The 23,952-nt window shown below is 42.6% G+C and overlaps 1 pseudogene; it reads right to left on the reverse strand.

Annotated features, from left to right (window-relative positions):
- Positions 1-741: 741 nt before the first annotated feature.
- Positions 742-23,952, reverse strand: part of LOC142695368 (uncharacterized) — a 204,559-nt pseudogene continuing 181,348 nt past the window's right edge.

A 23,952-nucleotide genomic window follows, 5' to 3' on the forward strand; every position in this document is an offset into this window, starting at 1 on the left:
CAGCCGACATGGCTGAAATGATCGTGGGGCAAGAGTTCCAGAGATGGGTGTAGGCCCCCAGCCCCACCTATATGCGAAGTCTCAGTCAGGGTCTTTTGAATGTGGCGGTCTTTCATCTCGTTTAGGCCTTGCTTCTTGTATTTCCGGCTTGTCTTGTAAAGGTGATAGTTTAATGTCCCATTTTTTGAGCAGGTTCAGGCCATCTTTTACGTTCCGAATAACAAATGTGTTGTTTCCTTTGGTTATTATGACTTTAGGTGGAAAACCCCATTTATAGAGGATTTTATGTTCTCTCAAAAGCATAGTTAGCGGTTGCATCCTCTTCCTTTCTTGGATTGTAGCTTGTCATAGGTCTGTAAATACAGAGATTGTTTGGAATGGATCCGGAAGAGGAGAGAATTTCCGTGCTGCAATTAGGATTTTCACTTTTATGTGAAAGAAGTGTATTGTTGCCAGGACATCTCTGGGGATTTTTTCAGGTAATCCTTTGGGTTTAGGTAGCCTATGGGCTCTGTCGATGGTAAGATCTGACTTAGAGAGGTCCGGTTGTAGAATCAGCATTAACCGGTGAAGATATGAAACCAGTTCTGCTTGGGTGACAGATTCAGGTATTCCTCTGAATTTTATATTGTTTCGCCGTGACCGATCTTCAATATCTGCTAGTTTCATACGCATTGTAGTAAGTTCTCCTTCTAGATTATTATGTGCATCTACTAGGGAGTTATGTACTGTGGTATATTCTCACATTTTGTCTTCTATATGGTTAACTCTGTCTCCAAGGTCATCTATATGTGATGATATTTTATGTGCCATTTTAGACATATCCGATTGAATGGAGCTTTTTAGAGCTGTTAACATGTCTTTCATTAAGTTTACAGAAATTGCTTCTGTAGATGAGGGGATATGTGCAAAAACCGTTGCGCTAGGTGTAAAATCGACATCTGAAATGTCATCTGTTTCATATTCCCCATTTGAGTGCAATCTCTGCTTTTGTTTTGCAGGACTCCTGGTGGTTGGTGAGTCTAATGAGTCCTCTTCTGAAAACTGTTCTTTATATTTGGAGCTTGAGCAGTTATTTGCGCTGTTTAATTTGGAGTTTTTTATTTGGTTTATATCATGAGCATCTTCTCCTTCAGCGTGGACAGGAGATATTGTTCCCAAAGAGCGAGGAGATTGTGAATTCACCATATCTCTGTGTTTAGATTTGGCGCCATTTTCTTTTTTGTCTTTACCCATAAAGAAGTCTGCTAGGCGTTTTGGCGGTTCTTTGTTTCGCTTGCCTCTAATCATATTAAAAAATGTAGTAGATGGCTGTAATAATGGTTAATATGGTATGTGGAGCTGAGAGTCTTCTGGTATTTAATTCCTTGCACCATGCGGTCTCTGCCTCCGTGCGTGTCTTTTGTATAGTCACCACTTCAATTACATTTATCTGAGGCGATGCGTTTATATGTTTCTGTTTTAGGGCGCAGCTTCAGCACACCAAGTAGGTCTTAAAGTATAAGGTCTCCAAAACAAGAAATAAAGATATCTTTGGGTTCTTAAGACCCTGGAGTGAGATGCTTGGTTTTGTTTAAACAAGGCAGACAGCAAGTACTGGGATGGCAGCTGATTAATATGGTATATGGAGCGGAGTCACTCTTATTATTCAGCTCCTTGCACCATGTGGTCTCTGCTTCAGTCTTAATCTTTGTATGGTCACCCCCTCAGTTGATTTTATCTGGGGTGGTCTGTGCACATGTTTTGCTACAGGTCCAGGCTTCAGCCTGTCAGGTAGGCCTTAAAGTATATGTCTCTTAAACAAAGAAATAAAAGTACCTTTTGGTTCTGAAGATGATCTGGAGTGTGATGTGAAGTCTTGTTGAAGCAGGGGAGGCTGCCTGCACAGGGATGGTATCAGATTAGTCTTCTGGTATGTGGAGCTGAGTCTTATCTGTTTTTCAGCTCCCTGCACCAGTGCTGTTATCTGCTTGATTTCTCGTCCAGTAGTGAATGATTAACAGAGAGAATCTGTCTTCTGAGTTTAGGATGATTTGCTGATAAGATTTAACACCCTGAGAATGCTTTATTTGTCGCTTACGTTGTAGGTGGAAGTGGAGCTAGCTCAACACACAGCCATCTCTGCTGCCATCAGGACACGCCCCCCAACAACTTAATTTCATTCTGCGTCTCAATACGATTACAGTGATACCAAATAATGACATAGTTATTTTATATATGTTACTAATTTTACAAAGAAAAGACTATATGTTAAAAAAAAAAATAGTTTTCTATCATTACATTCTGAGAGGTATAACTTTTATTTTTTGGTCGATTGAGCGGTCTGGGGGCTTATTTTTGGTGGGACGAACAGTAGCTTTTATTGGTACCATTTTATGGTACATACAACTTCTTGATCACTTTTTACATAAATTTTTTTTAGAGCTAAGGTGACCAAAAAAGATGCGATTCTGGCGTTTCAAATTCTTTATTTCTTAAAGGAACAGTGTCATCACAAATTATTTTTTTATATGTTAAAGATGTTAGTGCTTTATTAAAAACGTTTATATTCATTTGTGTGTTTGTGTTTTACTTTTTCTTATTTTTACACTTTTTCTTCCCTATGGGGGCTGCCATTTTTTGTTCCATTTCTGTCTGTGTCGATTAACGACACATACAGACATGGAATACGGCTGCCACAGTCCCATAGGGACTGCGAACGGCTCCCATCCCATTGACTTCAGTGTACGGCGTCTGTGTGGGAACTGCGCATGCGCCGCTCCCACACAGTCCAATTCGAAATTGGCGCCGTCCGGCGCCATTTTCCTGTGGACCGGAAGTCGCGGCCGGACAGTAATATTACTACTTCCGGTCGCGGCTTCCGGATTTGTGCACTTGGACCTGCGGCAGCAAACGGAGCGGACGGGCCGGAGGGAGCTGCGGCGGCAGGAGCAGGTAAGAGATTTCAATGTATGTTCGTGTTTGTGTGTGTTTACTACTGTATGTAAACCTACTACACTGTGTGTTAGCTCAAAAAATGGCGACACACAGTGTAGGAGGTTACACCGTTCAAACCCCTCGTTTATCCCGGCACTAGCCAGGATAAAGGAGGGGGGGATGCTGAGAGCTCACTAGAGCGAGGGCTTTTAACCCAATGTTGCAATGCTGCAATTTTGGGAATAGCTCCATCTAGTGACCAAAAATGGGTAGTATTATAAATTTTGAATTAATTTATAATATTTCCTGACTCGTGAAAAAAATAAAAAAAAATTTGAACAATGTTTAATCACCCACACACTAAATGTTTAATTTAAAAAAAAAAACATGTTTTCTGGCAACACATTGCCTTTAAGGCCTTCACCTTGCACAGTAAATTAAGTTTTACTTTATTCTGCAAGTCATTCCGGTTACGGCAATGCCACATATATATATACATATATATATTTTTTTTTTTTTTTTTTTATATATATATATTTATTTATTTATGTTTTGCAGCGTTTGCACAATAAAATCAAATATTTTTTTTTATTTTTTATTTTTTATTTTTTTTGTGTTGCCATATTCTGAGAGCCATAACATTTTTATTTTTCAGTCAAAAAAGCGGTGTAAGGGCTTGTTTTTTGCGGGACGGGTGTTAGTTTTTATTGGTGCTATTTTGGGGTACATGTGACTTTTTGATCACTTTTTATTCTATATCTTGAGAGGGGTGGTGACCAAAAAATATCGATTCTGGCATAGTATTTCATTTATTTTTTTGCGGTGTTTATCGTGCAGGAAAAATAACATTAAAGTTTTATAGTTTGGGTCGTTATGAACGCGGTGATACCATATATGTGTACTTTTTAAACCTTTTCATTTTTGTCCTATAATTAAAGACTTATTATAGAAAAAAAACTTTTATTTTTACACTTTTATAAACCATTTTTATTAACTTTTCTTTTACTTATTTTTTTTTTACTTTTTACAGTTTCTTTTTTGACCTGCAGCTCTGATCGCTGCTATAATACATTACACTACCTAGTGACGTCACAGTCACTCTGAAAGCAAGCCTATGAGGACCAGCCAGAGGCTTCCATATATGGCAGACCCGTAGGGATTGCATGGGGGCTGCCAATGAGCTGCAACCCCCCTAAATGCGGCGATCGCAATCGATGGCCGCATTAAAGGGGTTAATTGCCTTAATCAGCGGCGATGATCTGCTGATCGGCAACACTGAAGTGTCAGCTGTCGAGTACAGCTGACCTCCCGGTTCCAGATGCACACTGTCTCCGACAGTGTGCATCGGGAACGACACAGTAACTTCCTGCCACTCCGACAGGAAACCTATCAGGACCAGCCAGAGGTCCTGATAGGCTTCCGTTCATGGGAGACAAGGAGGCCATTGTTTGGCCTCCGTTTGGCATGCTAACCATCTGCAAGTCCCGCGATTTCAGACCGGGGTCTGCCGATGTGCTAGAAACCCCTAAAATGCGCCGATCGCAACCGATCACCGCATTTAAGGGGTTAATTGCCTAAATCAGCGGCAAAGGACTGCTGGCCGGCAAGAGTGCAGTGTCAACTGTCGAGACAGCTGACCTTCCGACAGTGCATACCGGGAACGACTCAGTACTCAGTACTGACACGTGCAGATAGGCGTTAATATGGTTGTTGTTGTTATTATTATTATAACATACAGGGCCTGGAGCTGGCAAAAAGGGGATGGAGTTAACCACGGCAACCAACCAGAGTACAGCTTTCATGTCCTACACTGCTCTGAAAACATGAAACATGAAATCTGATTGGTTGCTACAGGCAACACAGCCATTTTGTTTCCCACAATTCTCATGGGCCCCAGTCATGGTTTGTGTTGTTTACAGGTCGGCTCCGATCATCATATTTTGATATTTGCAGAAGAATCAAAGCCAGAATATATTAAGCTCAGCTTCCCTGAACGTCCATAATATGCAGCCGCCGACGCAGAAGGAGGAGCTCACAATTTTTTTATCCACATTAGGTAGAATAAAACTTTTACACCCCACATACAAAATTTATATATCATCTGCCAGACTATCCTCTTAATACAAACCCCAGGCCAGACTATCCTCTTAATATAGACCCCAGAGAAGACTCCCCTAAATTAAGACCCCAAACCAGCCTCCCCCTAAATACAGACCCCGAATCAAACTATACCTCTAATACAAACTGCAGACAAGACTAGCCATAAATACAGACCCAGACCAGACTACCCCTAAATACAGACCCAGACCAGACTACCCCCAGAAAAACAGACCACAGACCAGACTCCTCCTAAACAAAGACCACTGACCACGCTCCCCTTAAATAAAGACCCCAAATCTGACTACTCTAAATATAGACTCCAAATCACACACCCCCTAATTCCCAGTGCTCTGGCCGGGGACTCCATAGTTTACAGCCCCTGACATAACTATTATATAACACAGCACAGTTCTACAGGACTGAATATATAGACAGCGCTACCCCACCTAAAAAAAAAAATATATATTATTTACCTTTCCCCGTGGCGGCCGCTCCAGCTGGACACATGTGAATCCTCCAGACTAGACGCATGCGCAGACTGGTGTGATGCAGTACCTCATCACGCCGGCCTGAGCAGGGAGGCTTCCCAGCGCCTTATAGGCTGCAGGTCTAATGTGACCTGCAGCCTATAGTATTCATTTGTATCCTAAGGTCTGAGATACAAATGAATGTGGCTGCCGCTAGCCCCGGGGCTCCCTCCGGTGCTAGCAACGCCACCAGGCATGAAGGGGTCCATGCGGTTCGGGCGGCAATGTGCCCCCGGGAGCCTTGGGCCCCGGGTGGCCGCCCGAACCGCCCTAATGATGATCCGCCACTGGTCAGGGTGATAGATATAGAACAGACCATCCTGTAACACGTCCAGTAATAGTATTAGCGGCTTTGATCCAGGGTTTATAACTGATCGCCATTTTCTCGGGTCAAGAAGGAATTTTCCCCCTGTGATACTAATTGGCCAAACGTGTCCAGGGTTTTTGCCTTCTTCTGGATCAACAGCTTTAGGTATAGGAATGTCCTTCACATTAATAATATACATATAAAAACTACATATAATAAAATGAATCTACTTCCATATAACGAGTCTCCTGTGTATTTATTTCTAGAGCATGTGGTGGAGATTAGGATCTGGCGGAGCTTTCAGGACTTTGTCGAATTGTTTTTTTTATATATGTATCGCTATTAAAAAATAACGAATCATCTTTTATTATATCTGCCTCTGGCACATTGATCGTGGCTGTTATCACAAACCTATAGGGCACGGGATAATATTCAGAAGCATAATGGAGCCTATGAAAGTCTTTATCACTGTGGGAAGCTGAGGACGGCTGCACATTTTTCCTGCAGAGACCCATGTGAACACAATGTTCATACACATTAATGGGGTTGTGCAGGATTAGAAATACATGGCCGCTTTCATTAAAAAAAACAGCGCCACACCTGCCCAAAGGTTCAGTGTGGTATTGCAGTAAATAGGGCATTCACTTCAAGGGAGCTGAGCTGCAATACCAGACACAACCCATGGACAAGTGTGGCGCTGTTTCTGGAAGAAAGCAGCCACATTTTGCTAATTCTGGAAAACCACTTTAATAGGTATCCGAGTAAAGTGATTGTTATAATGAGATGTCCCTTTAAATAGGTCATTCGTGTAACGCATTTCTCCCCCTCCATTGTAGCAGCACTGTTCTATGGTTAATAAATTGGGTTTCTGTGTGGAAGACTCCGCTCTATTGACTCCATATACCTTCATAGCGCATATGAAAAGATATGGTCTAAACAAGAAAACCCCTTTATGGGCTAAGAAAATTACAGACAAGATAATTGTACATATGTTCATGGTCAGTGGCCCCATAGCAAAACACCAAAATGTAGTTTTTATGTAGAGGGGAGTCCTGCAGAGGTTCCTTCACTAAGTAGCAAAGGAAATAGGATTACCTAGGGCCTCATAGGAGCCGCATGATCTACAGTATGTATGCCCATGATCCATTTAAGGGGTTGTTTGGTTTAGAAAACCAGTTCTCATATCAAGGAATTTTAAGTTTCCGGATCCTCATATCTTGACCTAAGTGGAGAAAGTCTACAAAGCGAGTCTCTCACTCTGGAGGACCAGGCACATTCCTGCATTTCAAGGACAGTACATTGATTTCCATGAGAACTGTGTAATGTTTTATTTACTGCTATGAAACGGATGGCCGGAGGTCTCAGCAGTAGGACACCATGTGATCAGCCTGACATCAAGGGGACCCTACTAACAAAAAGTGATTATCCAAATAAATTAACACCTTTAAAGCAATTCTCCAATTTGGACAAGTCATACTTGTTACAAAGGTCCCATGACAATAAGCTGATCACAAAGTTTTACCTTGCTGAGATCCCAAGCGACCAGCTGTAAAATCTTGGGAAACCTGGTAGTAAGGCATCATTTACACGTGCGTGATATACGTGCGTGCGACACGCGTGCTTTTCACGCGTGTCATACGCACCTATATTAGTCTATGGGGGCATGCAGACAGTCCGTGAGTTTTGCTCAGCGTGAGTGCGATGAAAAAACTGACGACATGTCCTTTCTTTGTGCGCTGTTCGCGCATCACGCACCCATTGAAGTCAATCGGTGCGTGAAAACCATGCATGCCGCATGGAAGCAATTCCGTGCGAACTGCGTGATTTGCGCAACAGCTGTCAAATTCTGAATGTAAACAGAAAACCCCGTGCTTTTCTGTTTACAAACATCCAAACGGAGTGTCATAATAATGGCGGCTGCGCGAAAATCATGCAGCCGCGCATCATACACTGATGACACACGGAGCTGTTAAGTGCCTTTTGCGCACGCAAAATGCAGCGTTTTTTGCGTGCGCAAAACGCACACGCTCGTGTAAATCAGGCCTAAGAGTTTAATTTCCCTGCAGCGCCACTACAGGGGGTATTAAGCATTGTACAGTGCCCATTCTTATCACTGACTTGTCTGTGAAATGCAGGACAGAAAAGGTCCTCCAGAGCAAGAGCCGCTATCCAGTGTGGCTATGAGATGAGGATCCTGAACAGAGGACCACATTCTAGTAGCACAGAATTCCGTAGCAGCGTTAAAATGTTTTTTTTAAACTGAACATTATGTAAATACAATGTATTGTCAACCCAGCCTATATTAACCCCTTCAGGACTGAGCCTGTTTTGGCCTTCAGAACAAAGCTGATTGTTTCAAATCTGACATGTGTTACTTTATGTGGTAACTCTGGAATGCTTTGACTTATCCAAGTGATTCTGAAACAGTTTTCTCGTGACATATTGTACTTTATGTTAGTAAAAAATTTGGTCGATAAATGTAATATTTATTTGTAAAAAACACCAAGATTTAGAGAAAATGTGCAAAAATTATGATTTTTCTAAATTTAAATGTATCTGCTTGTAAAACAGATAGTAATACCACACATAATAGTTACTAGTTAACATTTCCCATATGTCTACTTTATGTTTGCATCGTTTTTTGAACATTCTTTTCTTTTTCTAGGACGTTACAAGGATTAGAACTTTAGCAACAATTTCTCATATTTTCAAGAAAATTTCAAAAGGCTATTTTTTCAGGGACCAGTTCAGTTATGAAGTGGCTTTGAGGGCCTTATATATTAGAAAGTCCCCATAAATAACCCCCGTTTTGAAAATGTAACCCCTCAAAGTATTCAAAACAGCATTTAGAAAGTGATTTAGCCCTTTAAGCGTTTCACAGGAATTAAAGCAACGTAGAGGTGAAGTTGACAAATTAAATTTTTTTTGCCAAAATTCATTTGTAATACAATATTTTTCTGTACCACAGAAGGTTTTACCCGAGAAATGCAATCAATATTTATTGCCCAGATTGTGCAGTTTTAAAGAAATATCCCAAATGTGGCCCTAGTGTGGTAATGGACTGAAACACAGGCCTCAGACGCAAAGGAGCACCTAGAGGATTTTGGGGCCTCCTTTTATTAGAATATATTTTAGGCACCATGTCAGATTTGAAGAGGTCTTGTGGTGCAAAAACAGTAGTAACCCCCAAAAAGTGACACATTTTGGAAACGACACCCCTCACGGAATCTTTCTAGGGGTATAGTTAGCATTTTGACCCCACAGTTCTTTTGCTAAATTTGTTTGAATTAGTGTGTGAAGATGAAAATCTACTTTTATTTGGAAAAATGTCTACATTTTTAATTTTTACAAGGAATAAAGGAGAAAAAGCACCCAAACATGTGTTAAGAAATTTCTCCCAATTACGGAAATACCCCATATGTGGTAATAAATGGCTGTTTGGATCCACAGGAGAGCTTAGAAGAGAGAGAGGGCGTCATTTGGATTTTGGAGCGTGGATTTTGCTGGAATAGTTTTCAGTGCCATGTCGCATTTGCAATGCACTGGAGTGAGAAAAACAGTGGAAACCCCCTAAAAGTGAGCCCATTTTGGAAACGACGCCCTTCAAGGAATTTTTCTCGGGGTGTGCAAGTGAAAAAAAGAACCTCAACATTTATTGGCCCATTTGTACCGAGTTCAGAGATACCCCAAAGTGGTCCAAATATGTTATGTAGACACATGGCAGTGCCTGGAAGTGAAGGAACAGCCTTAGATTTTCAGGACCCAAGTTTTGCATGATTGGTTCAACAGCCCCATTTGATCTTTGAAGAGACTCTGAGCCCCACTGGCGTAGCTATAGGGGTTGCAGCGGTCGCAATTGCGACCGGGCCCCTAAGCAAGGGGGGCCCACAGCCCCCCGCACCACATCAATAAAAAGTTACTATAGTAACTCGGGCCGTGGGTCCCTGTTACTATAGTAACAGACTGTACTTACCTTCCTGGTTCCGGATCGCAGTGGAGGTCCTGACGTCAAGCGCTGTGCGTAGCACATGACGTCACAGCGCTATGCGCCGTGCACAACATCGAGAGGACAGAACTTCCGCCGCGGCTGAAGAGGAAGGTAAGATTAGTAGCCCTGACTGGCGGGGCCTGACTCCCGGGACCCGCCAATCAGCTGTTTCGAAGGGGCCGCAGCACTCGTACGAGAGCTGCTTCCCCTTCATTCCGGTCACACTGTGAATCGGTGTCGGCGATTCACAGTGTGAGCGCGTAGTGAAATGAAGGGGAAGCAGCTGTCGTACGAGTGCTGCGGCCCCTTCAAAACAGCTGATTGGCGGGTCCCGGGAGACGGACCCCGACACATCAGCTATTGATGGCCTATCCTGAGGATTGGCCATCAATGTTTAGGGACTGGACAACCCCTTTAAGCCTACGATGTAGCAGGCTTAGAGGGCCCATGAGACAAGATCACAGATTGTGTGATGCTGTCTGCTGGGCCCTGTATCTAAGCCAATCACATGGTAGGCTTAGATACATGGCCCATGTGTGATCCTGTCTGATGAGCCCTGTATATAAGCCTACCACACTGTAGGTTTAGATACAGGGCCCCAGCACACAGTACTCTTATACTGTATAAGATTACTGTCTGCTGGACCCTGTATCTAAGCCTACTTTGTGGTAGGCTTAGATACAGGGTCCCACAGACAGTATCACACATGGGCCCTGTATCTAAGCCGAACACATGTGTTACAAATCGTTTTTTTTCTGTGTTTTCTTACAGGTTCGGTCGTTGGACTACGTCGGATTCCAGGACTACTTCGATGACGGCTTTTTTTAAATTATCAATAAAATGGTTAATGAGGGTTGTGTGTTTTTTTCTTATTTCAATAAAATCTTTTTTCTATGTCTTTGTGTTTTTTTTTTTAAACTATATTACTACCGCCTTAGTAATGGCCGCCGTCTGATTGACAGCAGCCATTGCTAAGGCGGGGCTTAGTGTTAGCCGGTGCAGAGGCTAACACTAACCCCCTTTATTACCCCGGTACCCACCGCCACCAGGGGTGCTGGGAAGAGCCGGGTACCATCCAGTACTTGACCATCTGTAGTGATGGTTGGCCACTGGGGTGGCCGCAGGCTGGTATTATCAGGAGGGGAAAGGCCAAAAACAGTGCCCCTTCCCACCCTGGTGATGCTAGGCTGCTGCTGCTTTATTGTACCTGGCACATCATTTAAAAAAAACTAAAAAAATAAATAATTGGAAAGAACGATGTGGGGTCCCCCCCCCCCAATTTTCATAACCAGCCAGATACAACACAGCAGCAGCAGGCAGCATTACCAGGGTGGTAGGGGCCACTGTTTTTGGCCTTCCCCAGCCTAATACTACCAGCCTGCAGCCACCCCGGTGCCTGCCCGTCACTACAGATGGACGGGTACTGGTTCATACCCGGCTCTTCCCAGCACCCCTGGTGGCGTAGGGTACCGGGGTAATAATGGGGGTTAGTGTTGACCTTTGCACCGGCTAACATTAAGCCCCGCCTTAGTAATGGAGGTTGTCAATCAGCCAGCGGCCATTACTAAGGCGGTGATAATAAAGTTTAAAAAGTACAAGCACATAGAAAAAATATTTTATTGAAATAAAAAAACACAACCCCCATTAACCATTTTATTGAGAATAAAAAAAACGCTGTCATTGAAGTCCTCGTATCCGAAGTCCAACAACGGAACCTGTAAAAAAACACAAACACACAAAAATAATCAGTAACACATAAAGAAGCAAAATTATTATCTTACCTTTCCTGGGTCCAGCGCTGGAGCCGCAATGTCAGCGAGCTGAGTCCTGTATCTAATCCAATCATGTGTGATACTGTCTGCTGAGCCACTATATCTAATCCTATCATGTGTGATACTGTCTGCTGAGCCACTGTATCTAATCATATCATGTGTGATACTGTCTACTGAGCTGTGTATCTAATACTATCATGTGTGATAATGTCTGCTGAGCCTCAGTATCTAATCCTATCATGTGTGATACTGTCTGCTGAGCTGTGTATCTAATCCTATCATGTGTGATACTGTATGCTGAGCCTCTGTATCTAATCCTATCATGTGTGATACTGTCTGCTCAGCCACTGTATCTAATCCTATCATGTGTGATACTGTCTGCTGAGCCACTGTATCTAATCCTATCATGTGTGATACTGTCTGCTGAGCCAATGTATTTAATCCTATCCATAGTTTATAGGGTCGTAATGCTATAGATATGCTATGCTGTTTGCTATACACACATTTTTTTTTGGGCGGACACATATGTATTGGGGCTATTCCCCCTGATGTTTTAAGTCCTCAGTGACGCCCCTGGCTGCTAGTGCTGCATTGTTTGGTCACTTAGGAGACCCAGCGATGCAGCTGAAAGCTGCGGACCATTGGCCATGAAAAGTTTGCGGGAGGGGGGCCCAATAAGAACTTTTGCATCGGCGGGACCATGAGCCTTTAGCTACGCCCCTGCTGAGCCCCTATAACGATGGAAAACACCCAGAAATTACCCCATTTCGAATACTACACACCTCAAGGAATTTATCTAGGGGTGTGATCACTTTTTTTGACCGCACAGGTTTTTTGGGCAGAATCTTGTGGAAATCTGGCGTGAACAAAATTAATTAAACATTTTTCACAAATGCTTCTGACGCTGACTGATTGACAAACAGACGGTCTGACACTAACAGACGGTCCGACGCTGACTAACAGACGGTCAGACGCTGACTAACACTGACTTAATTGACGCTGACTAACACTGACTAAATCAACGCTGACTAACACTGACTAACAGATGGTCTGACAATGACTAACACTCACTAAATTGACGGTGACTAACACTGACTAAATTGACGCAGACTAACATACGGTCTGACGCTGACTAATACTGACTAACAGACGGTCTGACGCTGACTAACACTGACTAAATTGACGCTGCCTAATACTGACTAAATTGACGCTGACTAACACTGACTAACAGACGGTCTGACGCTGCCTAACACTGACTAAATTTACGCTGCCTAACTCTGACTAAATTGACGCTGACTAACAGACGGTCTGATGCTGATTAACACTGACTAACAGACGGTTTGACGCTGACTAACACTGACTAACAGACGGTCTGACGCTGACTAACACTGACTAACAGATGGTCTGACGCTGACTAACACTGACTAACAGTCGGTCTGATGCTGACTAACACTGACTAAATTGACGCTGGCTAAATTGATGCTGACTAACACTGACTAAACTTTTTTTTAGAGTTTTATGAATTTAAAAAAAAAAAAAAAAAAGCTCCCTTATAGACTGGGAGAGGCAGGGTGGGGATGATCACAGTTAAAGACTGTGATCAAGGGGTTAATGGGGTTTTGACGTGGTTTATTTTTAAATTTTGACTGTTTCTTTACTTGATGTCCACAGGCTCCGATCTCCTCTACTTCCTGACTCCAACAGAGGAAATCAGAGCCTGTGACATTTCTCCTCCTCAGTTCTAAGCTCCGATTGGTAAGTCTGTACAGACTAACCAATCGGAGCCATCTCCAACAAGGGACCGCTTCGATTGGTCCCTTGTAGTCTGCCCGGATATCAGGGTGGGGGAAGGGGTTAAAAGATTTTTCTGATCTTTAAAAAATGTGTGCAAATGGATTGACTGCAGTAGTAATAGTCACTAATGTACTGTCTGTAGCTAAAATGTCCCGTGTGATGTCCTGTTCATTGAACATGGTAATATCTCCTCTCCCTCTCCCTGTATTTCGGGACATTGTATATCACATTCTTTTTCCTGCTCTCCCCCTCCGTCTCCGTCTCTGATGGGATCTTGTTTTCACATGTGTGGCAGCATGTGTTTGTGAGAGGAGAGAGGAATCATGGGAACTGTAGTCCTTTACATGGTAATCCTGCAAAGGGCAAGCTATACTAAATGGACATAAGTATTGGGACACCTACACATCCCATTCTAAATATATAGGCATCAATATGGAGGTGGTCCCTATTTTGTAACTAAAACAGCTTCCACTCCTCTGGGATGGTTTTCTACAAAATTTTGGAGTTTGTCTATGGGAATTGCTGCCCATTCATTCAGAAGAGCATTTGTGAGGTCTGACACTGATGTTGGAGGAGAGGACCAGGCTCGCAATCTTTAATTTCTAATACATCCCGAAGGTGTTTGATGGGGTTAATGTCGGGGCTCTGTGTGGGTCAGTCAAATTCTTCCACACCAACCATGCCTTTATAGACCTTGTGCACTGGGGCACAGTCATGCTGAAACAGAAAAGGGCCTACCCCAAACCGTTCCAACAAAGTTAGAAACATACAGTTGTTCAAAATGTCTCGGTATGTTAATGTTTTAAGATTTCCCTTGACTGGAACTAAGGGTCCTAAGCGGACCCCAGAAAAAAAATTCCATAGCATTATCGCTCTACCAAACTTTACAGTTGGCACAATGCATTAAGACAGGCAATGTTCTCCTGGCATTTGCCAAACAAAGACAGACAGAGAAGTGTGATTCGTTACTCCACAAAGCACATTTCCACTGCTCCAGAGTCCAGTGGCAGCATGCTGTAAACCACTCCATCCGATGCTTGGAAGTGTGCTTGGTAATGTAAATGTACGGCTTGCATACAGCTATGGAAACCCATACCATTAAACTCAGGGGGCACAGTTTTTGTGCGGATGTCAATGCCAGAGGAGGTTTGGAGCTCTGCAGTTATTAGGTCAGCAAAGCGTTGGTGAACGTCATGCACTAGGCGCCTCAGCACTCGTCAACTCCGGTCTGTAACGTTACATTGGTCTGCCACTTTGTAGCTAAGTTGCTGTCATTTCTAAACTCTTCCACTTTGCAATAACATCACTCATTGTTAATCGTGGAATATCTAGAAGAGAAAATAAATTCAGGAACTGACTTGTTGCAACGACAACATAATATTACGATACCACACTCAAATTCAGTGAGTTTTATTTAGAACAACCCATTCTTTCACAAGTGTTTGTAGAGGCGACTGCATGGCTAGGTGCTTGATTTTATATACCTGTGGCAAAAAGACTGAAGGAATTGCCTGAATTTAATGATTTAGGCTTGGTTCACACAGTGTGGTAAAAAAAACAAATTTTTGACTGCGCCATGTGAACCAACCTAAGAGGTGTGTCCCAATACTTTTGTCCATACAATGTAGGTGTGACCTGGCATTGTAATCCTGCCTATGATGATACAAAGATGTACGTTGAGAAGTGATCTCTACAGAACAGGAAGGGTCAGTCTACTATGGATGGTGGATCCTGTGTAATACACTCCTCAACATTGAAATTGCAATGCCAAGAAGGGCAGGTCATAAGGTTATGCTAATCGAGGAAGTAGCAGGTATCGGTAAGATCCACAAATTATCACATTTTCAAGCACAGATGTTGTTTTTCAACAGGACAATCCTAGGCCGTATGTTTCTCGTTCTACTGTGAGCAGCCTGCATGGTCTAAATGTACTACCATGGCTTGCAGCGTTTTCGGACTTGTCTCCTATCGAACATTCATTGTCATTGATGTCATTGGTCGGCAATTGCAAAGGGAGCAGCTGCCAGCAGCAAATCTTGATGATTTGCATGCCCTTGTGCATTCAGAATGGCATAACATTCCTCAGAGAACCATTAATAACCTCATTGATAGCATGCCAAGACGTGTGTGTGTATTTCTGCACGTGCCGCTCATAATCGATACTAAATAATACAAGATATTTGGAATATTTTGTTTCGATTTATTTGCATATCATTAGCATGTCTAACGATCCTGTGACTTCCACAATTCCAAAACTTTTCCTTCTTGGTGTTGCAATTTCAATGTTGAGGAGTATATATATATATATATATATATATATATATATATATATATATATATAATGTGTATAGGTGTTTTACCTGTCAGTTTTATCGATGACTACTGAGAAGTGATCGATACTGAACAGTAAGGATCAGTCTATTATAAATGGTGGATCCTGTAATCTATATATAGGTGGTACCGGTCACTGTAATCCTGCCTTTGATGATGAGTGTAGAAAGTGATACCTACAGAACAGGAAGTTTCAGTGTATTGTGAGGATTGGAGGTCAGCGGATTTATCACACATTTCACCTATTTCAATGTAGAAGGGTTGAAGTCCAAGGTGAATCCGCAGCAAAATCCACTTGTGGATTCACCACAGATTTGTGCCAAAAACCCACAGCGGAAAATTTCTGTCCTGTGCAAACCCGGCCTAAATGTTTGATGGCTGCCATGTTGTGTATAAGTGCCTGACCAAAAGAAGGGGAAATCTTTAGTATTGTTGAGACATCAAATAAAGATTTAAAACATAGAAAAGTTCTAGTGCTTCTTTATCCAGACGAGGATTGTGCCAGACGAGTGCCTCTTTTAATTTTTTGGATATGGAATCCTGTCCAGTTGTCTGCGGATTCACAAAAGTCCTGGTGAGCCGGCAACATCCTCATTACATACATGCTCTAATACAGCATTGTACCTACATGGTTGTACATCTAGCGCCGTTCTGTTAATTTTCTAGACCTTATTACTTTTTTTTATCTTTCCCCTGGAATTGGATGAGAATATTGCTGCCCTTCCTCCAATCCTTTGTAAATGCAAGATATCTTTGGACAATTCTCTTTACATTTACAGTATGGAATTTCTATTATTTTTGTTCATGGCTTTAGACAAAAGAAAACATAATCTCTACATTCCTGTGCAAATATGAAGCAACCTGAGGATCTGACAATACTATTCATGTCATCTGGGCCAAGGAAAATCAGTCTCCCTCATCAGTCCATCTAAAAAGGATCAGAAAACATGGTTGTGGACTTCCTCTGCCGGAAACATCTAGATCTGAGGTCTTAAACCAAGATTCTTGTTTTAGGACCATAGATCTAGTATATGCCCATGCGTGGCCACCTCTCCATTCATTCTACGCCATGATGCAGCAGATGACTCTTCAAGCAGGTTGGGGGACCCCTAATTTCCACATAGGTGCAGCTCCCAGAGGCGGGACCTGCATCTACCAGTCCTAGTCCTGTGTTAGGAATAGCTCTAATTTCTGCTGTATTCCCACATTGCAGCTTCCCACTACCCCTTCGATTATAAGGTGTCATGACACCAGGTCTTGTATCCAAGACAGCCAATCCTTACCATGTGATGTATCATCATTGCCTTATAAAAAGACAGACAGATAACCCCTTTTAGGTACATTGATGTAACCCAATTCAACGAACGCCGAGAATAACAAAAAACATTGTGAGAATCAATCATTTTATTAAAAAAATAAAATTCTAACAACACGATGTTACACATAAGGTTTAGTGTAAGATGATGGGAGATAATTTCGGCTGTGTCAGGATAGAAACGGTAGTTCACGTAAAACCTGCTCTGTGAATGATAACACAACTATAATGTTTTTTCATGTGTAAGGTAAAACACGAATATCGTTTAATGCTTATTCACAATCATTATCTTACCCTTCAAAATTACACGTGTATGGAGCCTGTAGTGTCCAAGTTTCCGATGTAATGTTCTTTATTTTTTTTTTACATACGTTGGCATGTATATCAATATTTAATTTTCATTCATACAGTATCAAAAGAAAAAAAGGTGATAAATTTATAAGAAAAAAAAATTCTAATTTGCAAATATTAAAAAAACCAACAAAAATAAAAATCACCTCACAGATGACACTTCCTTCTATGGCTCAAATACCTGGTTCTGACCCTTTGGCAAAAACAACCTCCAGAAGGTGTTATTTTTAATTAGACTTCATTTACACTTATATATATTTTACATCAGTATTTGTAAGCCAAAACTGGGAGCAAAACATAAACAGAGAAAACTATAATGGAAAGATTTTCAAGTCTTCCATGTTTCGAACCTACTCCTAGTTTTGTCTTACAAATACTGATGTAACATACTGACCAAAATATGCAAATGTGAATGAGGCTTTCGGTCTACTACTCTTATATGGGAGATAGGGCTACTGGTATTGCCTTGTTATAAAGTCTACTTTAGGGTATGTTCACACGACCTATTTTCAGCTGAAAAATCGGAAGCAGAACACCTACAAACATCTGCCCATTGATTTCTATGGTTAATACGGCGTTTCTGTTCCGACGGGGTGTTTTGTTATGCCTCATTTAAAAAAAAAAAGGGCACGTAAAAAGACGCCTTGTAAAAAGAAGTGCATGTCTGTTCTTGAGTTGTTTTTTATTGACTCAATAGAAAAACAGCTCCAAAAACGACCGTAAAAAACGACTGAAAATTAGGAGCTGTTTTTCCTTGTTAAGCGTGTGAACATGCCCTTAAGCTGAACTTAAAGCTTTCTGTTAGACCAGGGGTCTCAAGCACGCGGCCTGCATGCGGCCCCTGGGGCTGTCATCTGCGGCCCGGGGGACACAGAGCCGCTAGTATCGGCTCTGCTCCGAGACTCTGGAATTCCCTGACATCACTGTCCACATATGAATAGCGAGTCTGGGGCTTCCCCAGAGCCGGAGTCCCGGGCAGAGCTCTAGTACAGGCTCTGCTCCGGGACTCTGTGGAATGCCCTGACATCGCTGCCCATATATGGACAGTGTGTCAGGGTCTTCCCCAGAGCGGAGTCCCGGGCAGAGCGCTAGTATCAGCTCTGCTCCGGAACTCTGTGGAATTCCCTGACATCGCTGCCCATATATGGACAGTGTGTCAGGGTCTTCCCCAGAGTGGAGTCCCGGGCAGAGCACTAGTATCGGCTCTGCTTCGGGACTCTGTGGAATTCCCTGACATCGCTGTCTATGTTTGGACACACGATGTCTGGGGCTTCACCAGAGCCCGAGTCCCGTGCAGAGTGCTAGTATAGGCTCTGCTCCGGGACTCTGTGGAATTCCCTGACATCGCTGTCCATATATGGACAGTGTGTCAGGGTCTTCCCCAGAGTGGAGTCCTGGGCAGAGCTCTAGTATAGGCTCTGCTCTGGGGAAGCCTCTGACATCGCTGTCCATACATCGACAATGATGTCAGGGGCTTCCCCAGAACATGAGTCCCAATGATGTCAGGAGCACAGCTGGAGTCCCAGGAAGAGCCTACTAGCACTCTGCCCGGGACTCCAGCTCTGGGGTTGCCCCTGACATCTCTGTCCATATATGGACAGTGATGTCAGGAGCAGAGCTGGAATCCCAGGCTGCACTTACAACTCTATTATATCATGTACTTTACTCCAGTCACATCCAGAGCTGCAGTCAACACTCTGCTGTAACATGTTAAACCCCAGTCACACTAGAGTTGTGAATGCAGCTCTGGATGTAACATCATGTACTATACTCCAGAGACATCCACAGCTACACTCACAACTCTACTGCAAGATGAGTAGATGCAGATGCAAACATCTTGTCTTATACTCCAAACAAATCCAGAGCTCCAGTCACAACTCTACTTTTATATAATGTGCTATACTCCAGTCACATCCAGAGCTGCAGTCACAACTCTACTGTAACATCATGTCTTATACTCCAGCCACATCCAGAGCTGCAGTCATAACTCTACTGTAACATCACGTCCTATACTCCAGTCACATCCAGTGCCGCAGTCACAACTGTACTGTAACATCAGGTCCCATACTCCAAACAAATCCAGAGCTGCAGTCACAACTCTACTGTAGTTCGAGTGCTAGAAGCGGCTCTGCTCAGGGACTCCAGCTCTGGGCAAGACCCTGACATTACTGTGGTAGCATCTGCGGAGGGCACTGTGGCAGCATCTGCGGAGGGCACTGTGGCAGCATCTACGGAGGGCACTGTGGCAGCATCTACGGAGGGCACTGTGGCAGCATCTACAGAGAGCACTGTGGCAGCATCTACAGAGCGCACTGTGGCAGCATCTACAGAGGGCACTGTGGCAGCATCTGCAGAGGGCACTGTGGCAGCATCTACAGAGGGCACTGTGGCCTTATCTAGGGGTGTGTTGCATTATCTACGGAGGGCACTGTGGCAGCATCTACAGAGGACACTGTGGCAGCATCTACAGAGGACTCTGTGGCAGCATCTACAGAGGACTCTGTGGCCGCATCTACAGAGGGCACAGCGGCAGCATTTACTAGAGGGCACTGCGGCAGTATCCACCGTGGGCACTGCGGCAGCATCTACAGGGGGCACTGTGGCACTATCTAAAAAGGGTCTGCCCAATCTTGACATGTGCGTCTGACAAACGCTGCTAACTGAGCCGCCGGACTGCATTTAGCGACACTTAAACTGGAAATCTGGATTGTTGAAATAAGCACGTGGAGAAATATCTCAAATTTTAAACCTAGCACTATTATTAATTATAGTAATATAGGGTTATTGTAGTTAAAATAACTAATTGATTAATAATAATTTTGTATTGTATTAAATTTGAAAGTAATGCGGCCCGTCAGCTTCCCATTTTTTCTGTATGCGGCCCACTTACCCGGCCGAGTTTGAGACCCCTGTGTTAGACGGTCTCACATTATCCTCAAACAGCCTCTGTCAATGTAGATTTCATAGTGTATTCTAGGATGATGTGTTGCCCAGGTCCTGATGCAGTTCAGCAGTACCAAACCATAACATTTCCTCCACCATGCTCTCAAGTAATTTATAGTTTTTTCTGGTGAAACGCGGTCTATAATTTATGGCAAACATGTCTTCTGGTACTGGGGACAAATAACTTTTGGAATCTCCTTTCCATAGCAGACGGTTCCAGAAGTCATGGTTTTTTTTTTGCCTAGGTGTTCATTAACAAACTATAGTCTTGCCCTGATATTTTTTTTTGGGATAGCTAAGACTTTCTCTTGGCATACCCCCATGAAGTATTCATTTTTGCAATTATAGACATCAAGAGTGGCAAAATCTGCAGTAGATCTTTAAGAAATTCTGGGGTTCTCAGAAACGTCTCTCAGCATCTTGTGTTCTGCTCTCAGGCTGATATTACTGAGACAGATTGGCCTGGACCAAGTGTCAGTTGTCTGAAATCTCCATTTATAGATGGGTTTCTGTACAGAGGAATAAATGACATCTAATAGTTTGGATATCTTCTTTCCTGAGTCAGATATCCATGAGGGTATGTTCACACGCAGTAGCAAAATACATCTGAAATTACGGAGCTGTTTTCGCCTGAAAACAGCTCCTGATTTTCAGACGTTTTTGTAACTGCTCACGTTTTTTCGCGCATTTTTTTACGGACGTTATTGGAGCTGTTTTTCAACGGAATCAATGAAAAATGGCTCCAAAAATGTCCCAAGAAGTGATATGCACTTCTTTGATGCGGGCGTCTTTTTACGCACCGTCTTTTGACAGCGTCGCATAAAAATACACCTCGTGGGAACAGAACATCGTAAAACCCATTGAAAGCAATGGGAAGATGTTTGTAGGCATATTAGAGCCGTTTTTTCAGGCGTAATTCAAGGCGTAAAACGCCCGAATTACGTCTGAAAATAGGTCGTGTGAACATACCCTAACCGTTCTGAAGGCTACAGAGCGCTCTCGATCTCAGCATGGTGATACCACACATTTCAATAAAAAAGGGTAATCAAAACAGCAGAGGTTTAAATGAGACACGTTCCTCTTAGATCCTCTCTTAGACTGGGTTCACACAACCTATTTTCAGACGTAAACGAGGCGTATTATGCCTCGTTTTACGTCTGAAAATAAGGCTACAGTACGTCGGCAAACATCTGCCCATTCATTTGAATGGGTTTGCCGACATACTGTGCAGACAACCTGTCATTTACGCGTCGTCGATTGACAGCTGTCAAACGACGACGCGTAAAAATACAGCCTCGTCAAAAGAAGTGCAGGGCACTTCTTTCAGACATAATTTGAGCCGTTCTTCATTGAACTCAATGAAGCACAGCTCAAAATTTACGCCTGTCAGAGAAGCCTCGCAAAATGCGAGGAGGAGCTTTTACGGCTGAAACGAGGCAGCTGTTTTCTCCTGAAAACAGTCTGTCATTTCAGACGTAAGAGCCTGCTACCGTGTGCACATACCCTTAAAGAGACTCTGTCACCACATTATAAGTGCCCTATCTCCTATATAAGTAAAGAGGCTCTGTCACCACATTATAAGTGCCCTACCTCCTATATAAGTAAAGAAACTCTGTCACCACATTATAAGTGCCCTACCTCCTATATAAGTAAAGAGGCTCTGTCACCACATTATAAGTGCCCTATCTCCTACATAAGGAGATGGGCGCTATAATGTAGGTGACAGAAATGCTTTTTATTTAAAAAAACGATCTATTTTCACAATGTTAGGAGCGATTTTGGTTTATGCTAATGAGTTTCTTAATGCCCAAGTGGGCGTATTTTTACTTTCGACCAAGTGGGCGTTGTACAGGGGAGTGTATGACGCTGACCAATCAGCATCATGCATTCCTCTCCATTCATTTAGACAGCAGAATCGCGTTCTTACTAGAACATGATCTGCAGCCACATACACAGCGATTCTGCTTGATTAACGTTAATCCAGTGTCCTGATAATGAATACACATGACCATCCAGCCTGGACGTCATGTGTATTCAGAATCCTGATACTTCTGAATATTTTCTGTGAGATTCCAGCAACGGATACGAAATCTCGCGAGATTAAGGAGGTAAACGAGATTTCGTATCCGTTGCTGTAAATCTCACAGAAAAGATTCAGAAGTGTCAGGATTCTGAATACACGTGACGTCCAGGCTGGATGGTCATGTGTATTCATTATCAGGACACTGGATTAACGTTAATCAAGCAGAATCGCTGTGTATGTGGCTGCAGATCATGTTCTAGTAAGAACGCGATTCTGCTGTCTAAATGAATGGAGAGGAATACATGATGCTGATTGATCAGCGTCATACACTCCCCTGTACAACGCCCACTTGGTCGAAAGTAAAAATACGCCCACTTGGGCATTAAGAAACTCATTAGCATAAACCAAAATCGCTCCTAACGTTGTGAAAATAGATCGTTTTTTTAAATAAAAAGCATTACTGTCACCTACATTATAGCGCCCATCTCCTTATGTAGGAGATAGGGCACTTATAATGTGGTGACAGAGTCTCTTTAAGCTGGATACACGCATTCAGCTTTTTAGCAAATACAAGGGTGTATTAAAAATAAATAGGAAATATAAATGAAGGACTTATACTTCTCTTTCCGGCTGGATCCACTTCTCGTTTTGAGGTGCAGTTTTTAACGCGTTTTGTTTTTTTTAGATATAACTGCACGTGTGATTCCAGTTCACAAATATCAGTTTTGTTTCAGAAATGCCTGCGGCTGTCGGATTCCTCTGAATGGTGATTTCAAAATCCATGTGTATGCTGCAGAAACAATCCCACTGAGATGTATGGAACGATTTTGAGTTTCAGAAATTTCTGCTACAAATCTGCCTCAAGTGAATATACCTTAAATATTAGAACACACGAAGCCGCAACCATACCCACATCGGTGACTAAAAGGACACACAAATTAGTCGGTAGATACTGTGGTATTAGAGGTAAAATCGTGTGGCCATTCGCCACCACATATGGGTGTGATTTTGTGTGCCACCCCTCATTATAATTCTAGGTCTTTAGGTAGAGATAAATACACTTATGACATTTCCTTTTATGACAAAAAATATCTGTACATTTTTATTTAATTGAAATGTAAAGTTAATTTGTTAGTGTTTTTTTGTTCAATTCCATCAACTTCATCATTTCTTAAAAACAAAACAAAAGTTTACATTCTCCGTAGTGTCACTCTGGATTCTCCTGCAGTGTGGGTGAATTTATAAAATACTGTAATAAGAAGCAAGGTTCATGTTGGCAATTCAGCTTCCCTGCTTGCTAAGTAAACAAGGCTCTTCTTTTCTTTCTCACATCAACATTACTTTTTCTTCATAGATCACGGTCACAGTTGACTTCATGTAAGTATAATTTGGGTGTTTGCTCATTTTTTTTGTGGAATTATCCTGGATCTACCAAACATTCTGTTTGGCTGTTTAATGTCTGTGAATAACCTCGTTGTGTTTAAATATGTTTTTGCTCCTAAAGCATTTCCACATTCTAAATGAGATTATGGTTTCCACTCTATGCAAATTTTCTGAGGAGTTCCAAAATTTGATTTCTTTGTAA

Source organism: Rhinoderma darwinii, chromosome 1 (genome assembly GCF_050947455.1).
Source record: "Rhinoderma darwinii isolate aRhiDar2 chromosome 1, aRhiDar2.hap1, whole genome shotgun sequence".
Lineage (NCBI taxonomy): Eukaryota > Metazoa > Chordata > Amphibia > Anura > Rhinodermatidae > Rhinoderma > Rhinoderma darwinii.